The sequence below is a fragment of the Seriola dumerili genome, unplaced genomic scaffold, assembly GCF_002260705.1.
Source record: "Seriola dumerili isolate Sdu_G_001 unplaced genomic scaffold, Sdu_1.0 BDQW01000017.1, whole genome shotgun sequence".
Lineage (NCBI taxonomy): Eukaryota > Metazoa > Chordata > Actinopteri > Carangiformes > Carangidae > Seriola > Seriola dumerili.
Window position 1 is genome coordinate 12,117,830 of NW_019174272.1, and position 16,575 is coordinate 12,134,404.

The window sequence follows — 16,575 nt, forward strand, 5'->3', positions numbered from 1 at the left end:
GCAAACCTATGGGGGCAAGCTCAGGCAAGCAAACCGAAAGTAAAACTTAAGGAAGCATGCCCCCATAGGTTTGCTTTAGCTGCTGTTTTGATACTCGGTCAATATTGTGCCAAATTGTCTCGTTATTTTTCCTACTGACAGCACTTGGTAACCTCAATCAACAGAGCTATGCTTTAAAAACGGCCGGAGTTCTCCTTTTAAGCAGTGGCTCTCAACCTGGGGGCATGGAGGTCTTGTCTAAATTACAAATTGATCATTGATACTTTCACACTTCTGAGAGTAAAAAGGCAGAAAACCACAAATGAAATTCCTAGCACAAGACCTATAACAATTTCAATAACCTATCCACTTCTACTGTCCCTATAAAATATTTCCTTACCAGCTGCAATGCCACCTGCCAGCTGCTGTCCCTGGATGAAAGTCTGTACTAATGCCTTCATCTGCTGGATGCACCACTCTGGATCTTTGACCATCCTTGTGGGATCCAGGCAGGTAATCTGCCTTACAATGGGGAATTTCAATGGAGACTTCTCCTGCAGTTTCTTTATCATCCTAATAAGTGACTGCAAACACTCTTTTCTCAGGCTGAGAACAGAGAGTTCCCCTATCTTGCTTCCTGGTTTGCCTAGCAGTGCCTATTGAGGAACATTAAGGAACATTCATGCCAATGGAAGGAAATGTCTGCATAATATTAATGATGATACTTAACAAATTGTATTTGCTAGTTGGTTTGTGTAGGCATCAACATTCACAAATTCACCTCACAAAACAAATAAACAATAAAATTACCTTGATGTCAGATTCAGCCCCCAAGCCTATGTCCACCCTTTTAAGGGAGACCCAATTCTTCTCCTCAGAAACGTCCAACTTGATCAGCTGCAGGGGGGTTTGGTCCTGTAGGATCTCCTCTTTTATGAACCGCTGATGATGACAACAGACAGATAGTTACCAAGCCATTCCATCAATTAATACATGTTTACATTCAAGTGAATTAATCAAAATCTTTACAGTGATACTTACCAACAGAAGCTCAGTCAAATCTTTTGCCAAAAAAGGCAACACTGGCTCGTCTGTTTGGTATCTCTGAAGAAAGGGGTTAAAACTTCTCGCAATGGCAAGGAAGAATTGAAGCTTTGGGATTAAAAGTGGATCCATACAGTATAATATAGGTTTGGCTTTATGGGAGCCATGCTCAACCTTTTTATAGGGCATATCTTTGAATGGTCATGCAACATTCACTCATTTTCCATTCATTTTCAATTGGGTTTTAAAAAGAGGTTATCAATGCAAAGACTATGGAAATAATAATCATATGTATGCAAAGACTATGGAAAACCTGTGGGTTACAGTTAATACCATAGTACCAAAAATCCCCTATGTAACCAATACGTATAGGAAAATAAACTTACTTTGATGTGCTGCAACAGGTCGTTAGCTCGTCCATGTCCCAGGAATTGTGAGCCAAAATACCGAGACCGTACACAACCATCCTCCAAAAAGCGAATGTGTATGTCCATCTGCTTTTTCTTTGAAGATTCGCTAAGGCTCTCGTCAAACATGAGGACGTACGGTCCAGCATGGTTAATAGCTTCAACCAATTGCTTCTTGAAATAGGGGGCGATGCCAAATTTGATGATATAGCCGGTCTTGTCCTTGGCCAAAGCGAACGATTTGGCGATTTGGGAGTCCAGGAACATCTTGCTAAACAGCTCTCCTATGCCATCATTCGACCTAAACGAGTGGTATTTTACTGCTAAATCCAAACACCACAGTACCTCGGCCTGCAGAGTAGCGGTGGTAGTGCAGAACGTCAGCAGTGGAGGTTGAGGACGAGGGTGTAGATGTAGCCGCACTGCTAGCACTAGTGCCGGTGCAAAATAGTGACAGCGGTAGCTGCGAGTTACGACCCCGCATCCTTGCTTGGTGGGTAGTCGACTCCATGTGCGATTTAACCGCCTTCACCCCCATCCACGTAATGTGTATAGTCTTCTTACAGACGTTGCAGTAAGCCTCTCGGTTGTTGCCAACTACTGGCCGAAGCCAGTCTTTAAACGTTGATTCCTCCATCCAGAGATCAGAAAACTTACATTTGCCCATGTCTGCGGTAAACTAACGAACCCGCGAACTGTGAGCCAACCAGGTACCCAGATTCAACGCGACCGTGACCAATGCACGTACATCATTCCATTGATAGTATTCCTACCACTCAGGTCCTACTCGCAACATAGAAATAAATTCACGAAAGTTTAATAACTTAATGGCCTGCAGGTAAGTTACACAAATTGAAAAACGCATAGGTCCAGTTGGATGGAGGCTCAAAAATTTACTACCTCGTCAGATGACGTTTACTACTTTTTACTACTTTTTACTGGCCTTAATTTGGCTTAATTTAATTTACTACCTTTCACTACTTTTTACAACCCCGAGGCCACCCTGTTCATTTAATAAAAAAATTTAACATTAGCCTTAAGTGAAATGGACCATACACATTTTCAGAATAGACACAAACAGGGCTGTAAACTAACTGTTTGGCTCACCTGCCAAGGGGGCCGGTAGATGAAAAAATCTACCGGCCAAGTAAACTTTTTACCGGCCAAGTAATAAATTGCCTCTTTTTGTTACATATACATCTGTTTCAGTACTTTTCATTGAGATAACAGTATTATATAGCGATATATATTTAGAAAAGAGACCAAAATATTATTCAAAATACATTTTTAATCTTTTGAATATTCAAAACATTGCGAACATGGACAGTTCCAGTACCAGTTAACCTCCTGTTCTGATAACAAATGATAATAACAAAATTCAAGGAAAATTTAAAAAAAAAATAGAACAGAACAAAGTGGATCAGTGCATGATCTAATCAGAACTCATCATCACTGTCTTCAGCAGACACCCTCTTCGCACGGTGCAAACAGCGTGACATTTGCTTCCTTCGTGCTCTCGGACGGTCTCGAGTTTCATTGTTTTATTGCCAACCACAAATGAATTGGTGCGCTGCTTTTCTTTAGCATATTTTCTACAAACTGAACAAAACATGATACCCGCCGCCTCCTCGTACTGCAGCCATTCCCTCTGAATCTTCCATTTCTCATTGAAGTTTCTTACTTTTGCTTTTATCTTTGATGTTTCGCCTTTTTCATCCTCCTTTCCATCTATCTCCTCTGTACTCTTTCTTTTTGGGTCAGTCACACCGGGTATGTGCCTCCACATTGCTGCGCCGGAACCACACTGCGCGGGCTGGTGGTGACGCGTGAAGGCTGATTTATACTACTATGTCAGGTCGACGCCGTCACGACGCAGAGCCTCTGCGAGGACGTGAACCCCCGACACAGAGCCTCTGCGTCCGTCAACGTGCACCTCCAAAAATGTCTAGGCATTTTATAGCAGTAATGTTTTGCTATATTGTGACAAACATTTACCTGCCCCATGGCATGTAGCCCTCCAAAATTAAGTCGCCAGGGGAATATTTTAGTCGCATTTGGCGAGTGGCGACCGTTAGTTTACAGCCCTGGACACAAAACATCATGCTTTCTTCTGTTTACTAACTTAGACTTAAAAATCTGCAATACTGGGAGGAAACAGAGCATTCAACATAATACTATCATTACTTTGATTTTGCCTGTACAAATCAACAGAGTGTAAACATGTGTATACATAGGGCTTCATTTACAATAAACTTCTTTTTACCTGGTCATTTCCATTTGAAGTTGTTCTGTCTGTCTCTGTTCTCTGCAGGATTGTATCCAAAAACATTTATTAATCAGCAATACATCTACAATGTATAGTAAAATTATGTACATGAATTAAAGTTAAATACTAAACCTTATATGTTGATTTGTGAAGCCACCACTGGCTGCACCTTATTGACCAGACGAACTGAGTAATTGCAATAAGCGACGGGCTGATTGCAAAATATTGTCACCATGACTGCCCTGACATCACAAACAACAAAGAAATAGTAAGAAGGGTATTACAAACCAGCAGCACAAAGATTATGTTTTAAACAGCTAAATGTTAATGGACTTTAATTAAGGTGACCATATTTTGATTTCCAAAAATAGAGGACACTTAAGGTATGCCTCCTCTTTATGGATTACACAACAATTTTATACAAGTTATACAATAAAATAATATCTCAATAGGTAAAGACACAAATTCAGATAGGCTTTTTCAACATGCTTGATTATGCCTAACGTAATCTATTTTCAACTTTCAACAGTACATAAAATAAAAACAAAAACCTCTGGAATGAAATAATAATGCAGTAGAAAATCAACCTATAGCCTAAAAATGTTGTCCTGTTACGTGAGAACGAACCTCGAATCTGGGCCACTGCATGAAGCCCTGGTGATACCGGCTCTACCAGGTGAGCTACCGGAGCGGCCAGCTAATGGGAGGACTGGTGGGTATAGACTGGTTTGTTGCTTGTAGCCGTTTGTCAACAGCTGCCATCACCAACTTAGAGCAACCACGATATGCTGTCACCCACTGTTTCCCACAGAAAATAAATAAATAAATAAATAAATAAACAGCGTTTCACCATCTACCATCTCTGCCAGTCAGCCCCTCCACCTGCCGTCTCTAATTGTACAGTGTTAAAATTACCCCCTCCCCGTCTCCTAAAATCCTGTGGGAAACACTGTGTCACCAGTTAACACTATCACGGTTTAATAGCCTACTTACCGTTAGCTAGTTACTAACGTAGTTTTCACGAACGCCACCTCATTAAAAGTTCACTGTAGATATTGTTCAATAAATCCGGTTAATGTGCAACGTGTCGAGTAATATCTATTACTCAATTTTACAAACACAAATGGCAAATAAAGTAAACAGACTCACCGAAGCACCATCACCTGCGTTTGTGGCCATGGCTGGACCGGTCTGTCCTACCTGGGTGGGTGTCACATGACCAATGGAGCGTAACATGATTGGCTGGACGTTGGCTGAATTGAGACAGGGATTCAGTCTTTTTAGACTGAATTTTTTGAGGTTGAATTTTTTTAGACTGAATTTTTTGAGATGTTGAATTTTTTTAGACTGAATTTTTTTTAGAAATTGAATTTTTTTTTTACACTGAATTTATTCCAACATTGAAAAAAATTCAGAGGCAAAAACAAATTCAGTGCTAGAAATTTGATGGTTTTTTAAATTCAAAGTCTGATTTTGATACTGAAAAAATTCAATCTTAGAAATTCATATTCAAACTCAGATGGCACAGAAATACTTCCATACCGCGACCGTTACACTAAAGTTTCTCCTCAACTTTAACGTGACAAAAGTCTTTAATGTTACTTATTTTCAACACCAAGGAAGTCGTGGTTTGAAAAAATAGTATGACCGAGTTTCATCAAAATTTAGCCACGTTATGTCCATGATATAGTTCAGCTAGCGTTAGCCGACATTACTACACACATCATTACTAGCAAGCACGAAAAATAAGGCGCTTACTTACAGAAACAAAACGGTCTAAACAAGGGTAAAATATTACTCACCAAATGAGTGTCCCAAGCACAAGAATGCTGAAAATAATAATCACGAGTCCCGTTGCAGTAATTAGGTCCAGCTCAATTAAGTCCAGCTTAATAAGGTCCAGCTCCACCTCGTCCGTTGCGGGCATGTTGTTGACATGTACCTTTAAGCGTAGAGAGGACGGATCTGCGCATGCCCACAGGTCGAAAAAAAAAAAAAAGCGGGCGAAGTTTTCAAATCCATAAGGAAGCAAAAGTTCTACCACCACTCCGTGAAACTACTCTGTTACAATACAAGTACAGATCCTGCAGTGAAAATTTCAATTAAGTAAAAACATATAACCACAAAAAGAAATACTTAAAATATTAAAAGTAAAGGTAGCATACTCAATGGAGGAAAATGGCTCTTGTGATTATTATTATTATATATCACGTATGTATTATTACATATGCAGTGATGTAAAAAGTACAATATTTCCCTCTGAAATGTAGTGGAGTAAAAGTAGAAAGTAATATGAAAAGAAAAAAAACTCAAGTAAAGTACTTAAAGTATTTTGTACTTAAGTGCAGTATTGAGTAAATGTACTTACCTACATTCCAACACGGAAGAAAAAGCACAATTATCAAAAACGTACTTTTCTAAATGAATCCAGCTCAAATAGACTGAGCTGGTGAGATTTTTCAACCACAAATTACAAGTAACTTACTAAAAGCGAGTGTTATTAGCAATTTGATAAAAACTGATTTAAGTCAATTTACTATTTTTAATTAAATACCATGTTTGCATTTACAGTGTAGATCAAACATAATCCATGATCAATTACACTGCCACCAGTGAGCTCCTTTCCCCTGGTGACTGCTTATAAAGCTGAATCCAACAATGTGGCATCTCTGTCAGAGAGTGGCAGATTTAGAGATGCTGTACTAAGATTTGAAATAAAAATACATCAATTAAAAGCAAAATAAAAACCCCAGATAAAATATACAAGAGAGTACAGTACAGTATAGGATGCTGGTTAAAATCATAAAATACCACATGCTATGTAAAAGGGGTGAAGGAAATGTGTGTCTGGCCGTGTAGAGCTCTGAAAGTGAGCATTCTAATTTTGCAGAGATGTTAAAATAGGGGTTAAATATGACCATATGTTTGATTGTGTTAAAATAAATGTGTGCATTCAAACTCATGGACTGGTCAAAGATAATGCCAGGATTGCGCGGACTGGGTTGAGAGGAAAAGGACAGGTCACTGAGCTTCTCCTTGATTGCTGATTGGAGGCTGTCAGCAGTAATAATGAGTACTTCAGTTTAATCTGCATTTAACTGTAGGAAATTGTTTGACATCCAATTCTTAATGTCGTTTCAACAGTTGGTCAATGTGGAGAGTTTGTAGAGCTCGAAAGGTTTAAAGGAAAAATAAAGTATAGAGTATATGATCTGAAGTGAAGGAGGGATATGTGTGAGGTTTACTGTAAATTCACATAAAATATTTATCCATATGTAGTAAGAGATGGAGGAGATCTGAATATTCAAAATGTTACTTCAAAATTGAGTGTGAAAGAGCAGAGAGTTTGCCGCTTTGTAATGGAAATGGAGATTCGACCTTTTTGCCCACAGATTGGTTAAGATGTATTTTAAAGTATTTTGATGCCATTATGATTATATAAAGCCAAACCATCCCCCTCTGTTTGGAGTTGAAAGGACTTTGTAAAAACATGACTTTACCTTTTCATCCAGAGAAGTTTCATCCACCGCACCATCCTTCACATTAATGCACTCAAAACGCTATTTCCCAGAAAGTCTGAACATTTCTGGACGGCAACCTCCACTGACTCACCGCCGTCTGATGGCATTCAACAGACTGGAAAATAATCTCACCCCCTCACTGTTCCAGGTAAGGTCTCCTCACAGGTCACAGATTCAAAGCCTCGCAGGCTGAAAGGAACTGAGAACATTTTTATGCCCATCTTCACATCCTGTACAGTGGGACTTGTGCCTCACCTTTTCAAGCAATGGACCCCAGATTATTGTATCTTTACTTGTACTTACTCTTTACAATACTGAGTTATTGTTATGACAGTTTATTGTTTTGTTGTGTTTTATTTTCCCGTGATACAGACAATCTATATTTTCATGTAACTTAACTACTGTTTTATGATGTCTTTATTTTTCTCGTTTTTAATTCCCCTTTTTTCTTTCTGTAAAGCATGTTGTAACTTTGTTAAGAAAAGTGCTATATAAATAATAATGATTATTATATTGTTGCTTTTTGAAGCTATAGTGGCCAACTACAATTTTCCATTCTTATATGAGACGACAGTTTCGTAATTTAGTCACTTCATAGATTTGATTAGATTAGACTGATGAATTACTGTGATTATATCACAAAATATTTTAGATATAATAATAAATAAGATAATACCAATGTAGTCAGATTGCATTACAAAGCTTCATGATCCAGTGTTTCATAAGAGCACAAGAGCATTAGCGGTAAAGTCTTATATTTTTCTTGCCCTGTCTGACCTGATGAGAGCTACACAGCCTATCATCACCCTCATCAGACCTAAACCAGCCACAAAAACAGATCAGTGTCTGCATAATTCATCCTCATCAAGCTTATTCTTTATATTCTGATGCTGTGGGAGAGAGGGCAGACATAGCGTGTTGTGAAAAAAAAAAACCCTGAAAGGAGCCACTGAATGTTTCATGATCTTTTGATGGGTCTGTGTGGTGCTTTTATGTAAGATAGGCCGGTTTGTGTGTGTGTGTGTGTGTGTGGGGGGGGGGGGGGGGGGGGGGTCTTGAGAGGCAGGCAGGAGAAAGCCTAAACAGCGAGGTGTTTCATATGGCTCAAAGAGAAGTCTTTGGTCTTTGGTCCATTAATTAGAAATATTTCCTTTATGTTTCCACACTGATTATGCTAAAAAGCTTCGCTTCAAAGACATAATTAACATGGTCAGACCTCCTCGGAAACTACTAAGTGCTCCCGACATGAAAGCAGTTTGCCCACAGCTGTAGCAACAGATGTTTGTTAGATCCTGACTTAGAAAATAATTTAAGAGCAAGCAAAAGTTAAGATGGTAGTTTATTATTTGCTGTAATGGACTGTGTCGAGGCTGGATCACTCACTAGGCAAAGCAGGCAGCCACACAGGAGCATATATGAACCATACTTTATTTCTGTATTATAGTCGGAGTCAAAGCTTAGTGCACCAAAGCTGACAACAACCAGAAGCCCTCAGTGTCAGTGCTTTCGTCTCATGCACTAATGGATCAGTGGGTTTTACTCAGCTTGAGACAAAAATTAATTAGTCAATAAAACTGATAGAAATTGTTTGTAGTTAATGACATTGTATGATTTCATCTTTGGACATCATTCGGTTTCACTTATATCTACTACGGTGGTGCAACTTGAGAAAACACATGTAAATAGACAAACAGAGAAAACATCTTCATCAGTTTGACAACACACGTCCTGCAAATAGTCACAACACAACAGAAGACACTTGAGAGAAAAGCTTGGTTTTCTGTCGATTATATTTTAAAATGTCTTTGAACAGTTTTGAGCAAATATAGATACATTGTTTGGTTTGTGATGTGACAATGATTATTTTCTTTCTTTCTTTCTTTCTTTCTTTCTTTCTTTCTTTCTTTCTTTCTTTCTTTCTTGTACAAACCTTTCCCCAAAGGGATGCATGTAATGCATATTATCATGCATGGTAATGTATGATAATACAAATTACCCTATTTAAATTATATTTAAATCCTAAATGAATCCATCCCCAGTCATATTACTCACTTCCCTTGAGGCACCAGCTGAAGAGGTGGAGTTGAAGACATTTTAGACTCAAGCATATGAATCAACCCTGAACCTAAACTCAGTCATAACTCATTCAAAAGCCTTGTTGTTCATCTGTCACGTCCAATCTGGAAAACACCAAAGGCAGTTCTATTTGTTAGAGTGAGCTTTGCTCCTGGCCTGTACTCGCAATTCTTAATATGAATTTCTCAGTTTTTATCAAGTTTAGTCCTTATTGATGATTTTAATATTCATGTGGATGGCAGCAGTGCCTTGAGCCATCCCTCAGTTATGCTGCTTTAGGCCTTGTGACGGCCTCTAGGCCTCCAGACTAATTTCCTGCTTGTTGGGATGTGGGGAGTGGCTCAGAGGAAGTGATGGCTGACACCTGGTGACTGCTCACCTATATACTGTATATTGGTGCCTGAGCAGTCAGTCTTCCCTTAGGTTACTTGGTTTGGTTGGACTTTTGGTTGATTTACATTTGGTTTTCTTACACTCATGCATGTTCACACATCCACACACACATACACATTACTGATGAAGTGACTGCACACTAAATTAAGTTTTCTTAAATAAATGTATTTTTACTTTAAAAAGTCATGTGTGGTGCCAGGTGACTTCCCGTGATGCACAGAGCTCATCTCTCTCCTCCTCTCCCTCTCCATCTGTACGCATCTATATCCCATCAGTACACATCACTGACTCTGCTTCTGCTTCTTCCTCTGTAGTTTTACTGCCTCCTCGTCTCTCTCCTCCTGTCGCTCTCTGCAGGTACCGTCTGCCTCCGGAGCTGTCGAGTCTCAATCTGTGACAGCGAGCCACCTACTGCCCCCATGATCCTGCGCACCACCCACTGCTACAATCATTATCATTAGTCCTGTTATTATTATAATACATCTCTATGTGAAACTTGCATTGTAATATGTTCTCCCCCACCCAAAGCCCGGTTCTGCTCAAGGTTGCTCAAGGTTTCAATAAAGTTTTCCCTTGCCACATTAGTATTGTAACGAGTCTAGACCCGCTCTATATGAAAAGTGCCCTGAGATAACTTCTGCTGTGATCTGGGACTGTATAAATGAAGCTGACTTGACTTGACTTACATGGCGGTATATGGTAAAACCTAATGCAGCACAGAGAAAAGCCATAGATACAGTGAACTGACTCATCGACATCAGTCATATTAATACACAACAGTTTTAAGATTAGTTAAAGCACAACAAATGTCGTCTTTGTAGGGACCCTGACCTTTCAGACAATGGTGACGAGGAGAATCTTCATGAAATATATTAAATGGCTCAGTAATGGAATAAGAATCTCAAGCTCTACAGTCACTTCTGAGAGACTGGGTGGTTGGAGATATTCACCTGCAGGAGCACAGGGCAGGAGGTCAGGTAGGGGGAGGTGATACCAGTGAGTTGTTCGAGATGATTTGCCATTGTTTAAGGTTCTTGTCGTTTCTTTCCTTCAAGTTTTCTTTACATGCAGTGAATTTCAATTTATTGTGTCTTTGTATCTTAACAGATCCAGAATCATAAGAAGCTGTTTGATACCTACCGTTGAGGAAGCAGATCATGTGTTTAAGCCATTTAATATATTTCATTTGAGATAATTGTAAGTTAGGCAAATAGTTATGTTGTTGTTGTTGTTGTTATATAACTTTGAATCGTGTATTTACTTATCTTTTCTGTAAACAGGATAAACAGTCTGTCATGGTCTCAGCCTGGAGGCTCCAGGGTTTTGGTTTTTTGGACTTTCTTGATTTAGTTTACTGTGTTTTTGGTATTTCTAGTGTCTAGTTTAGTCTTCCCTGTCTTGTGCTCTGTTTCCCCGTGCACTTCCTGTTTTATTTTGTAATTTGTTTCCTTGTGTGTCTCAGTGTTTTTGCTTCCTGTCTTGGTCCTGTTTTCTGTGTGGTGATTGTCTGCCCCGCCCTAATGTGTTTCACCTGTGTTCAATCACCCTTGCCTCCCTTGTCTATATAGTGTTTGTGCTCCCCTTTGTCTGTGTCGGTTCGTCTGTTAGTTCTGGGTTTGTTCACGCCGTCTGTTCATGTTTATTATTTTTTGTAAATAAACCTGTCTGCACTGTCTCCCATGTGTTGGCTGCAATTGGGTCCACCCCTACCTACCACCAAACCGTGACACAATCCAGGCGAAGCGATTTAAAGATTCCTTTTTTACCGTAGTGGATTAACTAACAATGTAAGCTGACGTATTCACGCTTTCTTTATTATTTGTTGTGGTATGCATGGCAATGTATTGACTTTATTTGTTGTATAGAAAATCATCCATCCATTCATCCATCTATCCTGTTTTAATGTGCACACCAGCTAGAGGCTCTATGGTCCAGTGATTCTTATCGTACCATCAGGCAACAATATCCAAATTTATAACACGTCAGGATTAGATTACATATTCTCCATACTGTCTTTTTACACAAACTGTCTCCCACTGTCTGTTTGGCCCATACAGAAGCATTACATCAATAAACTGAGAAACTGAAAAATAATTTAACAAATCCCCGTACAGATGAGTTGTACATCAATCATTTAATTACAAAAAACTAACATGGAATCATCCCAGCAAATAACACATTTAATGAGCATTTATAAACAGTTTTATTGTTGGTGTCAGTGAATGTAAAATATAAATATGTATAAAAAATTTGGTTAAACACACGGGTATCTATATGAAAAGGGACACTTTCTTTACAATACAAATTTTATTTAAGTAAAATAAATGAAAATGGTTACATTAGTTTTCCACGATGTGATATGAAAAGTCTGAGAGAATTTACCTGGAGAATGGAGAAAACTGCCTGTGTAAATGTCTAAATGGGAAATAAAGTTATAGATTATTTTTATTTTTCTCCTCTTCAGACATTCTTCTCCTTGGTGAGTCTGTTATCCAACTCATTATTATTATTTCTATATTTAAAAGTCTGCTTGGGTTTTTGTGTATTTTACCTGTATTTCATTATTCTCTTTTATATTTTTCCACTCTTTTATCGTGTGTGTGTGTGTGTGTGTGTATGTGCAAGAAAACTAAACCTGTAACTCTGAAGTCTGAAAACCAGCTGACATGTTTCCATTTAAAAAGGCAGAAGAAAGTTAATCGGGCAGAAAATAAAAGTGGCTTTTTATGAGTTCATTTTGTTTGTAGCTGCCTGAAAAAATCACTAACAACACACAAACCAGAAAGTAGTCAAAAGTGGTAAACTTAAAAGAATCTGGACACTTCCAATCACTAAAAGGTGGCAGAATTAATAAAAAAAAAGAGAAAGCAAAAGAGAAAATCATAAATATTTAAACACACATGTTCAGCTCAAAGTAGCCACATAAACAACAATAACAACAAACTATGTCAAAGGAAAAAAAGATTAGGACGTTAAATTGTGCATTTGGTTATTGGAAATGGACGCGTTTTGTAATTTTATTGTTGAGAAAGGTATGTTTTTGTTGAGAAAAACTCGGTACTCAGTAGTTATTACTAAATTATTACATGACTACTCAGATCTCATGGGTTCATTGGACCACATCGTTAGCTACACACCTGTAACGTTTCATGACTGTATCTTGTACAGTTGCGATGCTAAAACACCTGCCACACTACTCTGAGCTAGCTCCTGCTACAGTAAGCATCTCCAGGACCACATTTTGCCATGATGACACGCGCACACACACACACACACACACACACACATGCACACACACACACACACACACACCAGAGGCTTTTCACAAGTTGAAAACAAAAGCAGCCACACGCTGCTAAAAATAGAAAGTCGTCATGCTAAGTAAAGTCTAATGGCCTAAAACTAATTTTTTTTCTTTGTTCCTGTAAAGCTGATATGTTGGAGGCTTTCAGTATTACTGTGCTTAATACAACATTAAATATGACATGATATGATTGGGTTTGATTTTGCCATATTTGAGGTTTCTGCCTCAGGTTCAACTATTCTGAACATAGAAAACAGCTTATAATCTCCTTAGTCCTGCATTTGCTGTGGTGTTCATGGTTTGTCTGTTGTCTGAAACAGTTTTTCTGTCCCATCTAGTATTAAGTAACGTCTGGTGATTTCTTTGTTAAAGTCCCAGTAGAGAGCAGAAGACTCTTGCTCTGTTAACAAATGCAATTTCCTGTTGGAGAAGCGTCGAACTAGAGTCCAGGCCTGCAGAATCAAAAGGGACGGGCAAGCAGACAGAGGAGGCAGAAAACACATCAACAGACTTCATCATCCGTCTCGTCGGTTACAAAACAAAACCACTCACAAATAGCAGGAAACAGAGGAAGGAAGACAAGAAAACAGAAGTCATACTGCTATTTACATGTACACAAATGTGTCAAAGCAAAATGTCCACGAAGGTCAGGAGAGTTTCCACTGCTCATTTAAAAACCACATCTAATACTGTATATCTGCACCACCTCAGTGAAGTCAGGTTCCACCATGGTCATGTGTTGTGCAGCTGATCAGGTGTGTTTTTGCTTATATTCAGTCCAGTTTCCTGTCCAGACAGTGACAAATAATCGCAGACCCTCTGGTCCTGTCGCTGAATCTGTGGAGGTTTCCAGATGAACCACTCAGCTCGTGGTCAGATCAGATTTTGGCGGCAACTCCAGGGTCTCAGCGACTTCTCCCAACTCATCCAGCAACTCTGTGAACGCCGGCCGTCTGAAGGACTCCAGCTTAGATTAGAAAAAAAGACAGTGGCTCTGTGAGGACATGTGTTCTTCTGGCAGTTTGTCTTATTGCTTTATATCATTGGTATTTTCATTGGTGGAAGAAATATTCAGATTATAAGCAGAGCGACCGCAGGGGCCCACGCTCAGTAGGGTCCCCTACTGTGTCACATTTGTTCTGCCATATGATGACAGAGAGTAGACATAACAAATCTCCATCTGTTGTACTACACTTCAGCATGGCCTCTGGCAATCAGCAGAATTTAATTATCTACAATTTTAACAAAATGATAAAAGGTAAAGAAACATGTAATATACACTTAGTTTGCATTTCATTAGGTCCACCTGGTTAAAACTAATGCAGTCTAATCCAACAGCTCTGCAACAAATCCTTTTATCATGAAGGTTGTAATGTTCATTTTGTAGGATGTAGTTGAATTGTATTATTTTATATTGAAAGTGTTTTTTTCTGAAGGGTGAAATAAAGAACATTAATGAACTTCTCCTTCTTCTTTTAGTGGCTTACTGACCTACTGACCATCTCTTTACATAACTTAATGCTCATCCCTCTCGTTCTGTCTGCCTCCACTTAACTAGTTAAAATTGATAAGCTAACACAGAGCAGGTACATAAACCTTATGACTGTTATTGATGATTCCCCGAAAAATGTATGGAACAAGACTAGGTCTAAACCTAGTACATGTCTGGACGCCTATGGTCAAATCCTGATTTTATATTATAACCGCAACGCCATCTGACTAATCACCAAACACATAAATTAAATGTATTCTTCAATTTACTGTAAAATGATCACTCAGAAAGCTAGAAGAGACAGAGAGAGAGAGAGAGGGAGAGAGAGAGAGAATAACACACAGCAAAGGGCCACTGGACAGACTTGAACCCGGGCCACTGGCACACGCTCCACCAGCTGAGCCACCGGGTCGCCTTAATCTCCGAACTCCAGAATGTAACAGACTTTCATTAGAGGCAGGTCTTTACGTCTAACTCCCTCTGTTTGATATGTAGAGTCTGTCATAGCGGTTAGTGCGAAGCCTCGTTACTGATGACTTCTCTCTCTCCTGCTCTCTGTGCTCTGTGTCTCATGTTTAGTTATTCCTCTGCCTCCTTTAGTAATAATGATACATGTAATGAAAGTACTTTATTTGTACTGTAATGGAGGCGAGGCTCAGTGTATTGGAAGCACTCCTCCTCTTCTCTGCAGTTCCTGAGCAGCTGGGAAACCACAGCGGCTCTGTAGACTGCTTGAAACAAGAGGTGTAGCCCCTAGCCCCTTGGTCAGCATCCATACACAGTCCAGTCATTTATCAGGTTTACAGCCAGTCTGTTTGAAAAAGTGTCTAAATCTAGAGACAATGAGCTAAGTTGGCAACACTGCAGCTCCAAACACAGCCCTAATAGAACCTGTTTGCACCAGAAACTCCAACTCAGTGACGAAGCACTCTGCTGACCAGTGGTGGAAATATGATCACTCAGTCATGGTCAGTAATTCAGTCATTCAGAGTCAGTCAGTCAGTCAGTCAGTCAGTCCAGCCAATAATCCATCCAATAGCGAGAAAAAACACTAATTAAACTACTTGCTAACAAATTATTACTTCATGTCTATTTGTCTTCACAAATTAAAGATACCAGTCTTATAGCTTTTGATTAACATTGCACGTTTTGTTCAACAAGGCAAGAACAATGCTGTGACCTTGTTTTTGTGTTACTGTGTTTCCACCTACCATACAGCAGCTGGCTGCTAACTCCAGGAGACGCTGAGGACAGTCGCTCACCAACTCCCTGAATGTTTTCACATCCAGCCCGTAGTCCTGAAACACATTTACATCAACAGTCACTGCAGTATAGGCACACTATGTTATACACTACATTTTACTAGGCACTTACTAGAAACTGTGTCTTGCATAAAACTATGTATAACACTACACACACTGTGTGTGTACCTGGAACAATGCAAATTTGTTTCCCTTTCACAGCTTGTGATGAATTGGTAACAACACATATCAAGCTAACATATGTTGCTATTCACATGCTGTTTTGAAGAAGAATATTCATGTGTTGACTCACACATGACACGTAAGGTGTGGTTTGACTCATAAGTGTATTGCAGGTCCATATTTAAGAACTGCTAAGTGCTAACATTTAATATTCACATATGTTTTGTCGTTACATGGCCAACATTAGTAATAACTGCTGTTTACTAGGAATGGAAAGCAAAACCAATATTGTTGTGCTTCTATTTATATTCTATTCCTTCTTTTATTCTACTGAAGTTAGCATGCTAACTAGATTCCAGCTTTGTCCCGTCACTTTTTGATACTGAGTCAGGCTAAAGCATCCAGGCTGCCCTGAAGCACTGCTCAGAGGATGTATTATAACCTCTTGTCTTGTAAATGCAACAGTGGCTGAGGCTCTTGGTAAGAATGGTAAGCAGAGGTGGGGGACTTTAGTCACATGACCTGACTCAAGTCAGACTTGAGTTAAAATTTGAGGACTTGAGATTTGCTTGACGAATACTGATAAAAGACTCGATTTGACTTTAACTTGGTATTCATGACTTGAGACTTGACTTAGATTTGCAACAGAGATTTGCATGGACTTGACTT

At 39.2% G+C, this 16,575-nt stretch overlaps 1 pseudogene; it reads right to left on the bottom strand.

Moving 5' to 3' along the window:
- Positions 1 to 11,870: 11,870 nt before the first annotated feature.
- LOC111229000 overlaps positions 11,871 to 16,575 on the bottom strand; it is a 38,000-nt pseudogene continuing 33,295 nt past the window's right edge.